Consider the following 22,353-nt stretch of genomic DNA (forward strand, 5'->3'; position numbering starts at 1 on the left):
CTACTGGGACTTGACAAATAAAATGTATGCATGTACCTGCACAGAAAATGGTATTGTGGTAGAAGATGAATGTTTGGTGGCCCCTACAGATAGAGATGAGAGATTATTACATGTGACACTGTGTGCCAAGGCGCTGCATATTATAGTGTCAGAGCCAGAGCCTATTTAAGGCCTGGCCACTCCTTCATGTACCCTCTTTGAATCTTCACTTTGTGATTAGATCATACGCACATACACACAGAAGAAGGTGGAGAACAGGAAGAAAGAGAGGCTGAGAAGATGCTTTGGAATGGGCTGAATCCTGATGCCTACATATTTGGGGCAGCCTGGGGTAGTATTGAATCAAGCATTGATCAGGGACCTTATCACATTAGTAAATAGTTTCTGGGACTGTTTTAGAATGATTTCAAATGGGTCCCATCACATGATATTTGAACCATCCTGTCAGTATTCCATCAGAAGCTGTCTGCAAAGCGTTGCAGAAATGGATTATTTGCAGATTGAATTTTAATAGTGTTTTTTTAAATACTATGGATTCTTCCATTGCTGAGGTGGTTTTTGTATATGATAGGAATATCTGTATGTGTCCCATCAGCAACAATGTGACTTGTCATTTGTGGACAGAGTCTCATGACCACAGACTTTTCATGATGGAAGCGTCTGCCATTTCTGTTTTGGACATCAATGGGGAAATATCTCCAGGATTATTGAAATAACTCATTGCAATTTTACCTCATTATTTTACCTCAATGTTTCATTCAAGGATGGGCATATACACATCCTGCATGGCAGGGGGTTGGACTAGATGGCCCATGTGGTCTCTTCAAACATTATTCTATGATTCTATAAAAGGCTGTAGAGGTTGCCAAGGGTTGACATTGCAGTAGTTGTTCCCCACTCTTGATCCTTTCCAAGCATTAATGCAAATTAAATATGGGTCAAATAAAGTGACACTTTTTAAGCTGTCTTTCTGTGCCTGGTCTCATTATGATTCAACATGAATTGCTTTAAAACCAGAACAAGAGAAAGCTATTTATCACTTTTTCAGTTAGTACTTATTAAAAATGGCCACCACAACTCCATCATAATGATAAGTAGTAATAAACATTTTTTATATCTGGCTTCCATCTCCCTGAAGAGACTCGAGGAAGCTTACAAGGGACTCCAGGGTGCACATATAAAATGTTACAAAATTATAAAACAAATCACATAAAATTATAACAACCACCCCTATCAACACATATAGCATAAAATCATAATAATACAATTTTAAAACAAGAGTAGAAAACTGCCATCAATTCACAGCCCAAAATGGCAGACATTTTTCAAGTTCTCCATATTGGTGAAGATTGCTTCTCAAGCCAAAAAAGTTGAGGGAGGAAAGAAGTAAGAAGGGAGGGTGTCTTCCTTTCTCCAGTTTGGACAGAGGAGGGGTAATGAAATGCCAGCTCTTTTTGGTCTGTGCCTTTTGTCACTGCCTTGGCATTGAATCCTTAACAAAGGCAGGCTGCTTTCCTCCCCCCCCCCCCCATTTTTTCATGCTGCAATCTGATTCTTTTCCTTCATTTATATTCCTTTTCCTAACTGCATTTGTATAGATATTGATATTTTAGAATCATCAATGCAATTTCACACACACACACATCATTGTAGCCCCTCAAATAAATAGGTCCTCTCCTCCTCTTTAGCTCTTCCTAAGTATGTTCCACCCTATACATTTTTTAAAAGGAGAGAAAAAATTGTTTTTATATGCGCCTAAGTATCATCCTCTACGTATACAAGGGTTAAAGCAAAATCCATAATTTTAACCCCAAAACCTTTCCTTAATTTATACATGAGGTGTACTTATTTTATATATTCGTCCCATGCCTGATTTGAAATATCAAACACATTTCTCAGTATCTAATTTGGAATAAATTTTCTGCTAGACATAGGATTTAAAACACAGTTTTTAGTAACTGAAGAGATTTATGAAAAATGTACACTTTCTTTTAAATACAACCTTTTATGATATACAGCATCACTTGCATCGCTTACGATTCCTATTATGCAGTACTGCAGTGTAGCACTAAACATGTCTTAGTTGTCATCAGTAAAGTTATATCAGAAACATTTTTTATATTATGTGTGAAAGAACTTGGCAATATTCAGCATTCTCATCTAGCCAGCTTTTTCATTTTCTTTAAGAGTGCTACTTATGGAATAAAATCAGAACAATGTAATTCAATAATCACCATTTTGAAAATGGCACAAGACAGAAAGAATCATATTCATTGTGACAAAAGTTAGCCAAATGCATCCTGGAGAAGTGAAATCCATAGTTCAATTATACACCTCCTTTTGAAAGTCATTATATTTTTACCATAGAGTTATCCAATGAAAAAGTAGCTTATTAACAAATATTTACTAACTTTACTTATTAATGGTCCCTCATTGTCCAAGTATGATGGCCTTCCAAGTGTAGTGTCCTGGCAGTGGGTACGTAGGTGACTGTATAGCCCAGTTCTTGACCCGCATGCTCTTCCACAGTGAGGACATCTGTTTCCAGGTGGAAGGCTGTCCCAGTCAGGGTTGATTTGATGTGCCTTCCTTTTGGCATGTTTCCCCTTTTTATTCTCCATTCGTGCTTCTTCAAATTCCACAGCACTGCTGGTCACAGCTGACCTCCAGCTAGAGGGCTCAAGGGCCAGGGCTTCCCAGTTCTCAGTGTCTTTGCCACAATTGTTAAGGTTAACTTTAAGCCCATCTTCAAATTTCTTTTTCTGTCCACCAACATTCCATTTTCCATTCTTCAGTTGGGAGTATAGTAGTAATTGCTTTGGGAGATGGCGATTGAGCATTCGGACAATGTGGTCAGTCCAGCAGAGTTGATGGAGTAGGAGCATTGCTTCAATGCTAGTGGATTTTGCTTCTTCCAGCATGCTGACATTTGTCTCCCTGTCTTCCCAAGAGATTTGCAGGATTTTTTTTGGAGGCAACGCTGATGGAATCATTCCAGGAGTTGATTGTGTAAACACTAGTCCACGTTTCGCAGGCATATAACAAGTTTGGGACCTCCTTTTGAAAGTCGTTATATTTTTTCCATAGAGTTATCCAACAAAAAATAGCTTATCAACAAATAATGATATATCTGTATATCTTATATTTTGATCTATTTTAACTGTGGCACACAGTTTAAGGAGTCAGACTTGAGTGAAATACAAGATATGCATACATATTAAAACAACTGAACTTGGAAAGTTAATTTTCAGAAAGAAGAATATGGTGACATTCTGAAGTGCTCGAGTGATATTCTGTGTCTCAGAGCATTAATCTAACTACTGTTCATTTTAGTTCAACAGGTACAAAATAGTCATTCTTCCAAACACTAAGAATGGTCTGTATTAAGGGATAGCATTCTGCTATTAAAAAGCACTTTTGGGTGGGGGCGGGGTTCGCGTGCTGATTCTCTCCTACCCTGTCTCCCCTGGAGAGATCCTCATGAAGATTAAGACCCACTGGAGCCATAATGAGATTCACCACAGCGTTAGGATCCCACTTTAATTGCCATGATTCCATGGCATCCAAGTTTCCATCTCATGTGTCCCTAGGATTTTCAGATAAGGAAAAGGTATTTTAAACGGAGAGCTCCCATGCCTCATCAAACTAGAGAATCCAAGATTCTATAGGATGTAACCATAGCAATTAAACTGAAGTTTAATGTTCTGTAGTGTAAAAGGCCTCCAGCTGCTTTCTGACTGGTGAGAGCAGACATGTTTCACAAGGCGTTGCTGAAACAACCAGATAGTAGTACCGTGCAGGCCATCTAGGAGTTTAAGATCATCTGGGGAGGCCCTTCCCTCAGTCCCACCTCCTTTGCAGGGGTATAAGTATGATAAACAAATAAATATATCTGGAATCTTCCTGAAAATTACCCACAAAATATAACTAATATGTTTTAGATTCCAGTTTAAATAAAAAGATCATGCACCCTTAAACCTATGGTAGGTAAAAGGTAAAGTGACGTTAAGTCCAGTCGTGTCCGACTCTGGGGGTTGGTGCTCATCTCCATTTCTAAGCCGAAAAGTTGGCGTTGTCTGTAGACACCTCCAAGGTCATGTGGCCAGCATGACTGCATGGAACGCAGTAGTGTTACCTACGGTAACACTACATAAAATTAAACTGCCTGTGATCCAATTGTATTACTTTCCAAACCAAAAAGAAGAATTGGTCTTTACAGTACAAAATTCATGCTCATATTTTTGAAAGATGGATAAGAAAATTCCTTTTTGATGCAAGAATGTTTTGATTATTTTACATTTTAAATAATGTAAAGTTGGAAGAAACTACAAGGGCCGTCCAGTCCAGCTGCCTACCATGCAGGAACCTGGAGGAACAATCTTCTCCTTTTTCTTTTCTCCTATAGTTGATTTTTTGAGATCCCAAATTATTTCCATCTTGGATATGAAGAAATGTGATCCATTTTTAAAACCTTATCTGTCGTGCAATCCTTGCCTATTTGCATTTGTTAGACTCAATAAATACAGTTATTTCCAGCCAGAAGAATGCCAGTTTATATAAGGCTGTCAAACACACCAGGGGTCAGCAAATGCGGTCCTAGAACAGATTGTGAGCCCTCACCCTTCTGTGGCCCTCAAACCCTACAGGATATCCAATCTGGGTTTTTTTCTGGTCAAAAGAGAGAGAATTCAATAGCATCCACTAAGTTTTTCCAAGTTCATAGCATCCCCCTTTTTATTTGAAATAAGTATTTTTGTGCAGAAATTAAAATGACACAATTGGTATTTTGGCAGTCTATGCATTTGTATAAAGTAGACTCCTAAACTTGACACATTGACACCTCTGTGGTAAAGGTGTTATAGATACTAACATTTCAGGGCTGGAAATGAAAATCACTAATTCAGTAAAGCAGATGGACTGATATCTGGACTTTTCAGAATTAACTACTGAAATGCCCTGAGTGTGAATAGATGGAGCGATCAGTTTTGCTTGGTCAGTATAGCAATACACACATCATCCCTACATCTGGCAGCATTCCGAAGGGCAGAAAATAGTAGCTCTCACCATATATCCATTCCATTTTTTAAAAATCTCATTTGAAGAAAAGCATAAAGCACAGATGAACTGAAAGAACACTCTCCTTCATCTGTACCTTTCCTTTTCAGCATCACTAATTTATGAGTAAAAAAAATTAATAGATAAATCTAGCATGTAAAGCTTGCAGCCCTGCTTTAAATAATTACCTCAATCAAGCCACTCATAAAGTTATAACTGATGGCAAAAGAATCTAGACCTAGTGTATAAGTGGTCTGTGAATATTAAGCATCTACATACATATATTTTAAAGATATGCTTGTTAGTATCACATAGCTTCTTGAATACGAGTAGCATCAGACAACTTTTATCTAGTCTGGGTGAGCACCTATCAATAAACATTTGATTCATTTGTTTTTAAAGGGGAAAAGCTAAACACATTGACATTTTACATATATTTTCCTTTGTGCCTCTGAAAAACACTCTGCAAAGTTTGGGATTCTGTTGGTGACTTACACTGACATAAGGGTCAATTATGGAAAAGTAAGTCACTATTTTGAGCAGGACATAGTGGTAACTGAAGGGCAGCAATGAAAAAACATCAATTCAGCCCATTAATCTTTCCTATTGTCTCCTGAACAGCTACATTTTTGTTTACAATTTTTCCCCTGTCACCACACCAGCACTTCCTTCTCCCCTGTTCTTTGCTCCACCAGCAAATAGGACCTTGCCTGGGGATCATCTACACAGTTCTAATACCAGTATTCACTTTTCATTCAATCCTAGCTGTTTTCACAGTATTATCCACTCCAGCACAGCGCAGGAAGCCTCCCTTGTTGTGGGGGAAGTATTCAATGACACTTCCACCCCAGCTGGGAGTGGGGCTTCTGCCAGAAATCTCACGACATTGTGTGATGGCCATCATGGGGCTCCATCCAGAAGACAGGGTGGAAATGTCCTAGGATGCTAGTTTAGGTAAGTGTGATGAGGTTTTAAGAGCAAAAAAGTCTAAACTGAGGCTATTGCACTTTGAACACATCATTTATTTATTTATTTATTTGATGTCAAAAGCATTGCATAATAAATAAATATTAAAAAGTGATGAAATAAAGGAAACAGCTAAATAGTTTTAGACCAAAAGCGGGCAACAGCGACCGCATTGTCCGTAGCTTTAAACAACTCCTCTTCCGTGCATGAGGCAGGACATTGCGGGCAAGCATACATATGCGGAGTTGTTTGTTCTGCTCCACAGTCACACAGATGGAGGATTCCTCCAGGTAGTGCCACCTCGCCAAGTTGTCTTTTGATCTGCCCACTCCACTTCTGAGTCTGTTTAGGGACTTCCAAGTTGCCCATTCTTGGTTTGCCCCTGGATGGGGGACATAGAAAGAGCCTCCTCGAAGACTGAGTGAATCCAGTCGGGCGTCCCCTGGGCAACGTTTCTTGTAAACTGCTAATCTTTCCAAACCAAAAGCATTGCTTTTAAACTTTTAACAAACTGAACACATCATGAGAAAATATAAAAATAGGATAAGGCTTAGTAAAGTTGAAAGCGGCAGTAAAAGGAGAATAATGCCTTACAAATAGATTCAGTCAAGGAAGACACGAACCTAATATTGCAATACCCTAATAAGACTGTTAACAGGGTGTCTTAATAGGCTCTCATTCATACATTTGTCATAATTCAAATCCAACATGGTGGCACTGAACAAGAAGAACAACAATAATTGATGTTAGTAGCCTATTGTCTGAGCAGTGTGTGGTCACCCTAGGTGGACCTCTGCTTTGGACTGAGGATCACTGTTGAGAAATAGGCATACAGGACAATTTTAAAAAGAAGACCCACAATTCAGCACAAAATGAAAAATAATTTATCCTCATTGATTTCAATGTGATGTAGGTTTAGCTGTTTATTTGATGATAATCAATGTGACTTACTGAATCACTGTTTTCCCTGTTCTCCCACAACAAATTACACTTGGCCAAAGCAATAACTAGAGAAAAATAGATGAATATATGGCTAAGTACCTAGCAATATTCTTTCCTCTTAAGGCACTCATGGTTATTGATGTGACTTCACACACCTGATTTTCTTACATCTACCAAATTAAAATTAAAATCTAACAGTTTGTTTATGTGTTTGAAGATAAAACCCCTACTGGGATAAAAAACCACCACATGATAGGTAAGCTCAAAAAAATGATAAAGAGGGAAATATGCTAGCATGCACCCAGTAACCAGGATGAGAACAGCAGCTTCACACAACAAATATTAGGGTATCATTAAAGGACAGCTTTTCAAAAATATTTTCTTTGTTTGATGTCTATGCTCAGGTCTGGAGAGCAATGAGGTTTCTATCTTAATTAAAATTTAATAGTTTCATGCAGTGTCTATAATTCACCATGTTTTATTATGAATTCTTGAATCCCAACTTTGGGGAAAAGGCAGGAAATAATGAATGAGTGAATACTGTACATATTGTATTAAACTGAATTGTAAGTTAATTAAACAATAAGAACATGAATTAAAATGGTTACAAACTCCACATTAATAAACAAGAATTTAAATATGAAAAAAAATCAACCACATCTATTTAAAACCCCTGACTGTGAAAAGGGCTGGATCTACACTGATCAAAACTTCAGGACTGAGCAAGCATGTCCTACACCAGATTACCTCCAGATATGGACCACACAACCATTCCCCCAGCTGTTGTGGAGGTGGATTCTCCACCTTCGAACAAATTTGGCACCACCTGGCACCACCCTTACCATCCCTCCTCAACCCCTGCGTCACACTAGTCTCTAGTCATGACATAGTCTTATCTGCCCATTGTTTTATGAAGTGATGTTGCCCAGGGCAACAGGTTACCCAGGGGAAGTCGAGTTCCATAATTAGGGAGCAGCCATCAAGAATGACCTTTGTGAGCCTCATAAGATGTTTCAGAAAGATTTCTCTGAAGGGGATGGCATCAACAGAAGATCCTGTTCTGCATATCTCAAAGTCCAAAAGAGGATATTGCCACAGAGCCTGATCCTCAGTTATAACCAACACTTTGAATTGAGAATCATATGTTTCCTGCAAACTACTATGACAAATAGTCTATCTGCAGCATTTTGGACCAGATGTAGCTTCCAAAAAGTCTTCAAAAGCAGCCTATTACAGAGTGTATTACAGCAATCCAAGCAGTGTGTAATTGTAGTCAAATTTCTAGGAGTGAGTGCAACTGGCACACTAGTTTGTATTGTGCCCATGCTATCCTGGCCCTTTCCAAAACCTGAAAATTTGTGTTCAAGACTGAAACCAGGAGTACATCCAAGTTGCAAACTTAAATCCTAAGAGGGAATGTAACACATCTAGCACGTACTTACTCTGTTTTGATCAACAAGGCAAGGTCCCCCAAGGTCATCAAGCTATTTCCCTAAATTGATCCAGATAATTTGGAAACACCTCCCATCTATACCAATCTGTTCAGAAGAAAAGGAACTTTAGTCCCCTAATCTAGAACAACCCAAGTTGTGGAAAGCCGCTTTGGAAAAAATGGTGTCTGAATGCAGCTTATGCCAGGTTTAAACATAAGAAATATAATGATGTTAAATTTGATAATGTGCTGCAGAACGGAGCAATTTCTGTTTTGTTGCTCAGCAAAACAGCTCAGCAGTACATGAGATAGTTTGTTTTGAACAGGGCTTAAATATACTCCTCATTTAAAAAGTGTAATTACACAGGCATGTTTTGCAGTTCACTCTATCCTTTGCTTCTCCAGATAAATATATCCTCACAGAAATATTTAGTCTATGAATCTATTTCTCAGCTATTTAAGTTTCCATGAATGGTTAATGTGTGATAATGACATGTGATAATGATAAACAAACAATAAATAGTTTTTAGAGAAAGCTCTTCTGTATTGTAACATCAGCTTTAAAAAAGTACACACAAATGATTACTGGTATGAATTTCAGGTATGAAATTCAGGTATGTGCCACAAAGAACAAAGAATGCACAATATATTGAAGTTTTTGCACACAATTGATGGTATCAATATCATAGTTATAAATAATAAACAAAACTAGGAAATGTTCCCTACAGAAGACCAAGAAGACCTGGGGGAAATAATAACTGCTAATAAAAATTCTTATGCAAAAGGCCTATACTAAAGTTATGGATTTCAGCTGAGTTCCAATTATCTCATTAAAACCATAAAAGCAAAGTTGGGTAGTTAATTGGATCAGTTAATAATGCTGCGCCAGCTAGAGCTAGTAGTGATATTTTGTTGACCCAACTAAATTTGCTGCAGATCTAATTCAGACCTTACTTTCTGAAATTAGATATTGTTTGTGAGGCCTATAGATTAATGTCAGCTTGTGTCATTTGTCTTTCTGCTATCTTGTGGATCTGGGAGATAGGCCTAGATTGTTTTTGTTGGTGAAACTAGAAACCAGTGGTTTGTTTTCAATCCAGAGTAGGGATGTAATTCTTAAATACCTTTCTTTTTAAAGGAAGCATTAAGAAAGTTTAACAAATTTTCCCACTATGAAAAAAGCCCTTGAAAAGCACAGCTTTAATCCTCTTTGCACCTGGGGATTTTTATACAGAAAATAAAATTTTGTATATAAAATAATACTACTTTATTGAGATATTTTTGTGCAGAAAAGTAATATTTCTACATAGAAATGTCTCCAGCTTCGATAGTGGGGACGAGGAATTGCTAGAATGGGCAACATAGGAGATAGAGGTCAGTACCTCCCAGCAGTCTGCCCTACCTCAGTCACTGCTGAAAATGCTCATCAGCAGTAGCAATCACCCCACAACAATATGAGCAAGCTGAAGAAAATGCTTCAAAAGGCTAGCAAGAGGTTAAACATACACTCACCTTTGAAGTGTAGGAGAGAGTATGAAAAGTATCACAGGTCTTTGAGATAAGCAGGAAAACAAGCAACAGCTGAGATCATATGATAAAATGGCTCTCAGTGTGGGGTTTTGTTGTAGCCAACCATGTTGTTGCTACTTGGCTTGGAATCTAACTCTGCTGCTTTTTGGTCTACTAGCATTTTTGGCCTGGATTGTGATTGGATTTCATTTGTTTCTGACTTGACTCTGTTGTTTCTCCAGCTTGACTTCACCTAATTGAACTTTGGAACTTGGCATAGGCAAGTCCTTTCTGTTTACAGTGTGTACCTCTTTTATTTTGGCTGGACTTTCAAGGACTCAAGAATTTAGGATTCTCTTTTAGCAGACCATTGACTTTGGCTTATCTTCCTATTGTGTGTTGAAACCTAAGATTGTGGCCGAGTTTATGACTAAATACTGTTTACTGAGTAAAATAACTGCATGCAAATTCTGTGCAGAATACATTCTGAACTACAAAGATTGTTATCAGTATAGGTTTCTCTCACTTGAGTTTCTCAATACTCAAAGTACATTTTTGACATTTTTTTCCAAATAGTTTTGGAGCCTGGCTGGCCAGGGAGGGTGTAAAAGAGAGGGGGAGGGATGTTGTGAGGGAGGTGGTGGGAGGGTAAGGTGTGTCACCTAGGTTATTTAAAAGCAAATGCCCATGGAGTAAATAGCTCTATGCCGGAGCTATATATGCCTAAGACAAATGTTTGGAATGTGCAATATTGGACCCTTGCCCTTCCTGATTAATTAAACAGGCCAGAGGGGGACTGGCAGAGTGGGTGAAGGTGCTGGTGAATGCCTCCTTGGCACAAGGCTTAATGCCAATTAACCTTAAGGAGGCTGTAGTAAGACCTTTATTAAAGAAGCTGGCATCAGTATCAAATTTCCCCTTTTTGGGCAAGGTTTTGGAGAAGGTGGTGGCCTCTCAGCTCCAAGGTTTTTTGGAAGAAACTGATTATCTAGATCTATTTCAATCTGGTTTCAGGCCTAGCTATGAAACAGAGATGGCATTAATCAACTTGGTAGATTATCTACGAAGAGAACTAGATAGAGTGTATCCCTGTTAGTTCTCCTGGACCCCTCAGTGGCTTTCAATACCATTGACCATGGTATCCTTCTGGTCAGTCTTTCCGCGATGGGACTAGGAGGCACTGTTGTACTGTTTTACAGCACCAGACATGGTCACGGTACTCCATACCCTAGTTACATCCCAATTAGATTACTGCAACATGCTCTATGTGGGGCTGCCTTTGAAAGACATTTGGGAACTTCAGCTGGTCCAAAGATCAGTGGCCAGATTACTAGCTGGGGCTCCGTACATGGAGAAAGCTACTCCCATATCACTACAGCTCTACTGTCTACTAGTTTGTTTCTGGACAAAATACAAAGTGCGGGTTATTAACTTTAAAGCCCTAAATGGTTCAGGTACAGACTACTTAGCCAACCGCATATCTGTATATAAGCCTGCTTGGGCACTGCAATCTGCGGAAGAGCTCCTGCTCTCTGTCCCACCCCTGTCCCAGGTATGGTTGGTGGGAACGAGATAAAGGACTTTCTCTGCGGTTCTCCCCCATTTCTGGAAGTCCTTCCCTAAGGAAATTAAAACAGAGCTTTCCCTTCTCTCATTAAAACCCCCCTGATTAAAACCTTTCTAGGCTCACAAGCATATGATGAGAAATACAAATGAAATATAAAGCATTATAAATCGGCTTGGAACATGAAAATGGCTGCTAGTTTGGATTTATATCCTTTAAAAAATTTAATGTTTTTAAATTTTTTACTAATTTTAAAACTTTCTAGTCTTCTTATATTAGTTGAGTAACATTGTAATTTTAAATGTGGAAAGTCCTTGAAAGTCATTAAATGTGGTGGTGATGTCTTTTTTATTATTGCTTATGTTAAGGTTTTCTGTGTCATTTTAAAATTTATGTTATGTTGTTTATTTGCTGGTTGCATTATTTGGCATTGAATATTGCCATTATATGCTGTTAGCTGCCTAATTCCCCATCAGCGAGATAGGGCAGGATATAAATAAAGATTATTATTGTTGTTGTTGTTGTTGTTGTTGTTATTACACTGACCATATAATGTAGTTTCAAATTGCATTATAGGGCAATATAGATGGGGCCTGTGTTTCTAAACCTTATAGCTGTAACTAAGAAATCAATAGGATGAGAAATTGTCCCAAGACCCCAAATATGGTGCATTTCACTAGCCCTCTCCATTAAAAATGATCAGCTTCTTGGTTCAGAATTCTTGAGTAAACTTATAATATTCACCTCTATTACAAGATGAGTATTAGAAGGTCCATATTCTTTTCTGATTCAGATTGAAATTCAAATAAACCTGTTGACTCTATACTTGAAATGGGAGGGAAGCAAGGAAGATCTAGAGGCAGCATGAGATCTAGAAAATTTAAGTGTACAAAAAGAGGTATAAAACACACAAAAGAGTTGCAGGTAAGGCTACTCTATGAACACAGGCCAACAAAAAGCAACCTTCTCATTAAAAACTGAAGCTGACAAGAATTCAGTGTCATATTACTTTCAATATATTTTTGACAAGGAAAATTCCAAACAAATCGAAACATGGACACAAATCCACATTTTCTCTCTCAAACACACATGTACAACTCTTAAATATGATTGCAATAATAAGTTGTGTTATTGCCTGAGAAATATATTTCAGTTTAATCTTGTTGAACTGCACATAGTACAGTTTCAGCCTCCAAGAACAACTTTCTATTGATTCACTCCTTATAGTGCTGAACGAAGTGAATGCCAAGTACATGGCAGATCTTTTTATATGCTCATCATTATGTACTGTTTATGTTGAGCATCAGAGAGCCCAAATATCTCATGCCAGTTCAAAGCAGTGGAGGTTTTCATACATTTTAAGGATATGCAGACCCAATATCTAATTTAGGATACTGAGTGAAAGCAACATAAAACAACTGAATACCTTTCATCTTAGCAAAACCATATATTTTATTCTGTATCTGTAATGCAAGGTTATATTCCCTTGGATACTGTGGGGAACGTCCTATCCTTCATCATTATAGGCAATGACTACTTGACTGGTTAGAGAGTTAATTACATAGGAGATGTTTCAACAAGAAGAGATGGCCTTGTCCTTAGCCTGATTTCTGTTTTCAGTTAATGCTCAGGACATAAATAGAATTAATATATCTAATGATCCAGTAAAGTCTTGAATTCAGATCTGGAATTTCCCAAGGAACGTAGTCTCTAGAGGAGCCGAAATCAAACTTGCTGCCTCCCCAATATCAAATCCTTTCAAATATTTAAGCATGACTATCATATTCCCCTCTCAATATTATCTTCTTCAATCTAAACATATCCAGCTCCCTAAGCCACTCATCATAGGGCTTGGCTTCCAGACCTTTTAAAATTTTGATTCCCTTCTCTGGACACATCCTAGCTTGTCAATATTCTTCTTGAATTGTGGCACTCAGGACTGGACACAGCTGGACACAGAGCTTGAACAGGAAAGGCACACCAATGCAGCATGTGGGCAATGATCTAGATAAATTGGTTGGAACCATGTTGGTGTTTTACACATGCAAAGGCAGAAACAATTGGATTTTTTTGTCAGATGCACAATGTCTATAGTCAGTTTAAGGTCACAAAAACCTAGCTATTAGAGGTGTGCATTTTTTTCATTTGCCTCAAATTCAAGGAGATAGCTCTTGCAGTTTTTAAAAAAATGTTGTTTATTCGCCAAAAATCCATAGATACGTGAAACGTTCTGAAATTTGGTGGGTTAACAGTGGTAAATGTGTTCTACCATTGTAACAGGTTTTACCCCAATAGCATTAAAAAATGAGGGAGAAAAGAGCCCCTGAAGTTTCCCCAGTTATAATAATTTATGCGCAATTACTGTAACAAATTAGTAAATAAATTTTGTTACTCTCATTATAGTAATGAGTTTTTCATTACCTCTACTTTAGAAACACTTTAGAAATGAAATGCCAACCCCGCACAGTTTTGTAATGACTTTTGAACTATTTTTTATGGATCACACATCCCTAATAGCTATATATGCAGTGCCTCTGCACAAGTTAATACTTGTCCCTGATGAAATCGTGAGTAGACATGGATATTCATGTTGTACAATCCTGAGGTAGCACCTTAGCCATCAAATAAGGAAACTGATTCTGGAGACAGAGAAGACTCTCTACTAGCTGATCATCTTCATGAGAGTGGAAGGATTGTAACTCATGAGGCAACCCCTCAACACATAAAAGTCACATTTAGATCCAAGACCAGGTGAGGCTCACCTTTGCTTGGAAATCTAACTACCTTGTCACATGGGCTGCCAGAATCACCTCATGTCATGGCAAATCTGTTGCCCATGGTTGGAGGACGTGGGAAACCCATCACTCCTGACCTTGCATTGCCTGGCTCAAAAGGAAGCTGATCCCACAGGGGGAAGCATTGACAATGTGGCTTCCCCCCATTGCTTCCTGTGCAACATGGGAAGCCTGTCATGTTGTTGCCACAGCAGCTTACACTGGCTCCACTATAGATGACCCATGGAGCCCTGCCAGAAGTTCCTCTGATGCATTAGATGGGAGCTGGTGGGCTCTGTGGATCATCTAGAGCTCAATCGGTGTATGCTGCCAGGAAAAGTCCTGTCTGAAAAGAGTACAATCAAGGACTCAATTTCTTCCGAATCTTCAGTTTGGATTGCTACAAAAATAAAAGAGCTTGTATGACCAATTGCACACCAAGTACTAAGTACAATTTCTGCTATCTTTTCATACTGCTTTGCTTCAATATGCATATCAATACCAGGAAGATCAGATGAATCAAGTTTTTCTCTCTCCTTCTACACAGTGAGAGAGTGTCAGGGCAACACTATATAAGAGGCACAATCCACTCCAGAAGCTATTGAATAACTACTAATGCTGAAATTCAGTGCACTTTTGCTTATGATGGTCCACGCTACTATCGTTGCTTTGAGCATTCTTGTTTAATTAGGTTGTGGCGCTAATTTATCCAAACTTCCTTTCCTTATCTTCTCCATTTTATGAGTTTTGTCATCTAAATCAGAGGACAGACTGTGGAAAAGATGTACACACAAAGTCCCTCATTTAGGGTGAAAGGATCAAAATGCAGAACGGGTCACAGGAACCATGTTAGAACAATTAGGTGTAAAAACTATTGGATTACAAGGTTCCAATTTTTCTTTGCTAAAACTGTGCCCTATGTATGTTCCCCATCCCGACAAATAGCTCAATGAGACATCTCATCTGGTGTCCTGTTGGTGAATTATAGGTATGTAGATCCACCTTGCATTCATGTTACTCACCTTTTTGGGTAACTACAGAGGTCTGAACCCTCTACTGAATGGGTAATGACAAAATTCTTTTCCCCAAACTTAGATCTGAGGTGTTGCAATCCTCTTTTAATACAGCCAGTGTAGAATGGGGGTGGAGGAACAGTGTAGTACACAATTCCTGTGGTTTGTCACAGCAGATTGACATCACTCTCTTCTGGCAGGTCAATCTGCTCAGTTTTAAGTTGTGAATTTTAATCTGCATCTTAATCAGTGGATTTTAACTTGTATGTCTTGTTGCATGTGTTTTATCTCATTTCAGCGATGTTGTATCCCGCCTCAAGGCACAGGGAGAGATAGGTAATAAATTCGAAGATCCACCCGGAGGAAAGGTGTTCTTACCATACATCAAGGGAACCACAGACCTCATAGGCAAACTGATGAAGAAACACAACCTACAAACTATCTACAGACCCACCAAGAAAATCCAACAAATGCTACATTCAGCGAAGGACAAGAGGGATCCTCTCACCTCTGCAGGAGTCTACCGTATTTGATGCAGCTGTGGACCAATCTACATAGGGACCACCAAACGCAGCGCCCAAACACGAGTCAAAGAACATGAAAGGCACTGCAGACTGACTCATCCAGAGAAATCAGCCATAGCAGAGCACTTGATGAACCAACCTGGACACAGTATATTATTTGAGAACTCAGAAATGCTCGACCACTCCATCATGTCAGACTACACAGAGAAGCCATTGAAATCCACAAGCATGTGGACAATTTCAACAGAAAGGAGGAAACCATGAAAATGAACAAAATCTGAATACCAGTATTAAAAAAACTCCAAAATCAGAACACTAAATAAGGAGCAGCACTCTGAAAACAGAAGAATTCCAGACAGGAATCAATCAGAGGCCCCTAACAACTCTGAACAAAGGATTCCTCCAGACCAGGATGTAAGGCTGGGAAGGCCATTTAATGCTAACAAAAGTGATTAATTACAACATTCACATTGGCCTCCAACAGATAAGAATTCTTCCCCCACCCAGGAACTTCTACAGATATATAAACCTTCCTTGCTTAGTTTCTCCATACCTCACAACTTCTGAGGATGCCTGCCATAGATGTGGGCAAAACGTCAGGAGAGAATGCTTCTGGAACATGGCCATACAGCCCGGAAAACATACAACAACCCCAATAAATTCATTATTATTATACCGTGTTTCCCCGAAAATAAGACAGTGTCTTAAATTATTTTTAGCTCCTAAAGACATGTTAGGTCTTACTTTCGGGGGATGTCTTATTTTGCTCTCTCCTCTTCCTCCAAGGAAGGTGCCTGCCGCATGAAGGAGAGGAAGGAAAGGTGCGCGCCTTTCCCTCCCCTCCTTTGTCTTCCTTGGCGAAAGAGAAGAGAGAGCTGTCCCCACTGGGAAGGGCGAAGGAGGACTCCTCCTTGGCCTTCCCAGGCAGGAAACGGAGCTAGTAAATTAGCATGTTGAAGAGACCGTGATAGGTAAAAGGCATGGGGCTTGGTGGGTGAGAAGGAGACATATTATAGTCCTGTCCATGTGGAACTTTACAAGACATTGCATAATGAAGGAGCCTGGCTACAGTTTTAACCATTTAGTTCATACAAATGCATTTCTATCTGATTGATTCTTAAAGATTTCTAGACTATTTCAATGTACAAAGTACTTTACATTCCTTAATCTCATTAATATATTTGAGAAGATGAATTTTATTACTTCCATTTTACTTTCTAGATTTTCTCAGGTCAGCCCTCCTCTTATTAGCCTCCTGGCCCAAGTCCCAAACAATATAAAAAATCTTGCATTAGCTCCCCCTCCCACTTCTCTGGTACCACATATTGAGAGACAATTTGTACAAAAATACTCTCTTTTCTGTGTGTTAAGCAAAGCACACCCACTCAGCAAATGCTAAAGGACTGACCAACAGACTGAAAGTATCAATTGGATGCTTATTGCTAAAAGTCTAGGCAACAAAGCAGTAGATGTTGTAGTTTAGCCATTTATTTTGTGAAATTGGTGCAAATGGTGAAATAATCATTCTTTCAAATGTGAAAACCTTTTCAAAATACCCACAGATAAGGAGGATCATTTTGCATGCTAGAAAAACAGAGGGCATACATCCCTAATTCAAGCACACATTTGCCATTATCCTATACAGTGTAGGTGGGACATAGTGCAGCTCTGCATCCTTTCCACCCCTGGGCATTAAAAGTTATTTTTCTACTCCCAATGACAGAACTATATCCAGGGCACTTTTATGGCCAACTTCCACCAAAAGCTGTCAATACAGTCATGCTGGAGAATCTAGAAGTTTCTTAAGAGAAGCCTTTTTAGGAATCTCTAGATCCTCTGGCATGATTCTATGATCAATTTATGATGGACATAACCCTAGAGGACCTACAGAGTCCTAAAGGGATATGCTCATAGGAAATAAGAATAGCGATTGGTTTTTTATTCATGATACTTCCTACTTCGGAGGACCCTTTGCCCCCAATTGCTATAAAAGTGGGTCTACTGTATTAATTTACAGACATAAATAACTGTTTTAGTGATAGATAGACAAATAAACTACCTTTGTGATAAATTATCTCCTACATTGTGTTACTTATTTACATTGGCAGAGATCTCTACGATCTTGCAGGTAGAGGTCTTTTCTAGCTTTTCTTAGCTCAGCAGTTCCATTTAACAAGATGCCAAGGATTCAAGCTATAATTTTACACAGCTAAAACATTACTTTGACACTGAGCTATGGTTTCTTTCCACAGCCTTCTTAGCTAGTGGCAATTGCCACATTTTGTGTAATGAATTCCATAAGTTAGGTATTGCATGAAGAAATATAGTCTTTGTTGATATGATGAAATGTTTCTTTCATATTTAAACTGTGTGTGATTCCTCCACATTCTAGAGTGAACCTAGTTTCCTTTCATTAATCTCAGCACATATGTGCATTATATTTCTTCTTTCCTTCTACTGGATAATACATTACTTTTGTCTGTTGAAATTCATTATATATAGTTTACAAATTATTGCTCTAGTTTTTAATTGCAATCTTGTCTTCACGAGTGTATTGCAATATTTTACCACCTATAGTTGTGGTAATAATCTTGTTCCTTTATTCCTAGCAGTGCACTGGCACCACTGAAAAATTAGGATACGCCTTGGTACAAAATCACTTATTATCTTCTCCCAGCCTGACATGGATTCATTAAGCAGTACTCTTTTGTATGCAAACTTCCAAGGTTATAGCACCTTTTAGTCCATATTTCACGTACTTGGCAATAACATTATATAGATTTGTATGAATAACCTTGTATACAGCAAAATATAACTAGTGCATCCCCCTTATCTACTAAACCATTAAACCATCAAATAAAGGATTTAGGTTGGTCTGACCTGCCTTGTTCTCAACAAATCCATGATGACTGCTAGTATTCACTATATTTCCTTATAGATGGCATATAAATCAATTGCTTTATGGTTTGTTCCCTTACTCCTTTCTTCCTTTTGCCATAATCAGAAATACTTTTCCCCTCACATTGCAAGAACATTTCCCATTAGCTGCATTTTGCCAGCTATTCTCTCTGTATTTATGACTTCATAATTCCCAAATCTGTCACAATCAGTGCTGAAGGAGCGTGGCAGGATGTAATGAAATAATTTGAAGAGAAATGTTGCAACCCAGCAGCAATCTGGTCTTCTCCCCCACCAGATGCAGGATGAATAATATTTAGGGACGTTTACTTATAAATCAGCGCACCCTTTAATTAAGCAACACATTTGACTAAGGAAGAATTAATTAGCAATTCGTGGCACAAGCTTTGGCCCATTATCAAAGTGCCTGTAATGCGATAAAACACAATTGCTGGTGTGCCTTTAGAGCTAATTATCAGTAAGTTGTTTTAGTTTTTATTTCTGAGTCCCTTGTAAAACAACCAGACAAGGATCTGCTTTCTAAGTGCTGGATTGTTCTTCTTTTGTCTTTCAAATTCACATCATGTGCCAACACCTGGACAGATGGATTGCTTGCAATGTTTTTATGTGAAAAACATTCCAATTAGCCAGTCTTTGCATATGCAGGTTTTGTGTTGCTTGATTAGATAGTCTGAGTTATTGGGAGTTATTGCATATAGTGTAGCATATAGCATTTAGAACATGGTGAGTTGATTTTCATTAGCTGATGTTAGGAAAGATTATGTATGATAGTCTTCCCTTTGGCCAAATTAGTAGATGAAGGCCAAGACTCTTTATCATCTCAGTGTAACATAAATATCCACAAGCTGGGTTATGTGTCAGTAGAGTAAGTATAGACCCTGTGGTGAATGCCACCATCACACATGAGAGATGTATAACGGTGCAATAAATGAGAAATAGTGAATGTATGACGGTCACCTCTTTGCACAGTGCACAGAGGCAGTATAAAATGCGCAATGGAAGATTCTCTAGGTCTGTTATTGCACATCTGCAGCTGTTCTGCAGGCAGAACTCTGCTCTCACCACCGTCAGTTACATACGAGTCCATTCTTCATTGTCTGAAAAGGTCATTTCACATGTGAAGCAAAATTTATGCCTGCAGAAGATATCAGCTCTGATCAGAACTGGGACAATCTCTGAAGGTCACAGGCTTATTGCCCCTTGGAATAAACTGGTGTTTGGATCTACCTCAACCCTGTGCTGTTGAATTTGCCACAGCATATGAATTTAGTCAGCAATTCCTCTATAAAATAAACTATGTAGGGAAATTCAATCTTCTGTTAAGCTAAATTGCACTTAATAGAGGTGTCTGGAAATACAAAAAAATAAGGTGCACACTTTCCTTTAAAGAAATATGTCATTCTTCTCATTGTCTCAGTCACAAAATCTACAACAGTGCTCCCCGCATCTCAATGAATGGGTGCACATATTGTTGCGACTGCGCCTTCGGGGATTATGGTTGATGGTGATGGAATTCGAAGAGGAAGAAAAAACCCTCGTGATGAGGGTTCACTGGAGGAGTTGCGCAGGAAGCGACTTAGAGAGCTATATGGGGGATCTTCTGAGGAAGATTCAGATGGGGAGATGGATGCTGAGGAACAGGTGGTGGCTGGGGAAGCGGGCACTGAATGGGCACAGCCACCGGAGATGTCTGGGGATTTGGGGTCTATGGATACTTCTGAACCTGGGATTTCTGCAGGAGCTGATCCCAATTGGGATGCTTGGAGAAGGGAGGATGGTTCTTTAAGTGTTCATGGGGCTAAGTGTGGGCAGGATGATTGGGACTCCGACGAATTGCTAGGTACTCCAGATCCACGAGCTCTAGCTGTGTGGAGTTCAGACTCTGAGTAGATTTGGGACACCTGGTGTTTGGGTGTGAGTGTTTGGTCACCCAGGAGGAAGGGGAATAAAATGGGAATGTTTGGCCACTGCACTTTGCGTGTGGCAAGGTGTTGCTGAGGCGCCATTGGGATCTCTGTGCTTTCGTGAAGACTGGACTTGGACTGTGATTCGGATCTGCTGATACCATCTTTGTGCCTTTTCGTGGACCTGGTTTGGATGACTGCACCCTCTTCGGACTCTGGATTGGTATTTGACCTGGCTTCTGTCTTCGCCCTCTGACTGACTACTTCTCCCGGCTTCTGACTACTGGTTTGTCTTTCGGAATTTCTGCTGCCTCCTGACCTGACCTTGGATTCTTCTGACGACGGCTATTCATCATCCCTTTGAGGCTCTCGGCTTAGCTGCACCGTGGAAGCAGTTTTATTGAATGCCAGCATGGGAAATTAGCGTGGCTCGTTTTTGAGTTACTATTGTCCAATTTACTCTCGAAACACTGATAAGTGAAGTGTTTCAAGGATATTTCCTGTGTTTATGTTATTTTTTGGCTTATCTTCAGAATAAACTCTGTTTTGTAACTGGCGTCTGACTCTTGACAGATTGCCACACGCCTAAACAACAACAACAGAGAGAGCCAAGTCAACATGGCTGGGCTGGACGACAGGCTGGCCGCTTTGGAATTGGAATTGGTAGCCTTAAAGAGGGCACAGCAGATTAAAGGACAGGTCATTGTGCCTGAACGTTTTGACGGGACCAGAGAAAAACTACCAACTTTTTTGGCTCAAGTGGACTTATATTTTTTGCAAATATCTGATCTTTCGTTTCCTACAGACACTAACAAAGTTGCATTTATTTTAAGTTTATTAACTGGGCCAGCGGGGCGTTGGGCAGTCAATGTAATTAGGGGCAATAGCCCAATTAAGAATAATTTGGTGGACTTTAAGGCAGCTCTTAATGAGACGTTTGGAGATCCTTTACAAAAGGAAAATGCAGGTTGGGCTTTATATCGGTTAAAGCAGGGTAAAGGGTCTTTAATTGACTATTCGAATAAGTTTAATTTGTTTAAGCATCAACTGGACTGGGGAGAACATGCTTTTATGTTGGTTTTTACTGCTGGGTTGAATGAATGTTTACAGGATGAGCTGTCTCGTGTGGAACCAGCTCAAAATTGGGATGAGCTGGTAACCAAAGTTTGTAGGATAGAGGCTCGAATGGAGTTCAGAAAGAAAACTCGTGGGACTCCAGTAGTGGAGTATCATGCTAGTGCCTCTGTGAACTCTGGGGAAGAACCCATGCAGCTTGGGATGCAACGCAAATTGTCCCAAGAGGAGAAAGACAGACGTAGACGATTAAGGCTGTGTTTGTACTGTGGAAATGGGGGGCATTTTGCTCATGGTTGCACTCTAAAACCATCTCAGCTGCCGGGAAAAGGGCAGCCCTAATGCGCCATGAATCCAGCGCATTAGGGCCTATGATGCAATTGCCTAGGGGGAGTAAGCATGTGTTTGTGGCCATACAATTGTGTGTAATGGGTCAGAGACCAGTTAGTACCCAGGCATTTTTGGATTAAGGGGCTACAGTTTCGTACGTAGACCAAAGCTTTGCGGAGAAGAATAAAATTCCAATTGTGAAGAAGAAAGTCACAGCTTGGGTGGAGGGTGCTGATGGAAGGTTGTTACATTCCGGGATGGTGGATCAAGAAACAGCGGGTGTAACCTGGCAAGTGCAAGGGCAGAAGGGGATGTTAACTTTTGATGTCACTGCACTACCTAGATAT

General features: G+C 39.4%; 1 long non-coding RNA gene across 2 annotated transcripts in view; it reads right to left on the minus strand.

Moving 5' to 3' along the window:
• Positions 1 to 18,813, minus strand: part of LOC134298454 (uncharacterized) — a 41,501-nt gene extending 22,688 nt beyond the window's left edge. For both annotated transcript variants that reach the window (XR_010005553.1, XR_010005552.1), the window contains exon 1: positions 18,660 to 18,813. This is a non-coding gene — a long non-coding RNA (uncharacterized LOC134298454). The remainder of the gene's footprint in view (positions 1 to 18,659) is intronic.
• Positions 18,814 to 22,353: the final 3,540 nt, after the last annotated feature.

The sequence above is a fragment of the Anolis carolinensis genome, chromosome 4, assembly GCF_035594765.1.
Source record: "Anolis carolinensis isolate JA03-04 chromosome 4, rAnoCar3.1.pri, whole genome shotgun sequence".
In the NCBI taxonomy this organism is placed as follows: Eukaryota; Metazoa; Chordata; class Lepidosauria; order Squamata; family Dactyloidae; genus Anolis; species Anolis carolinensis.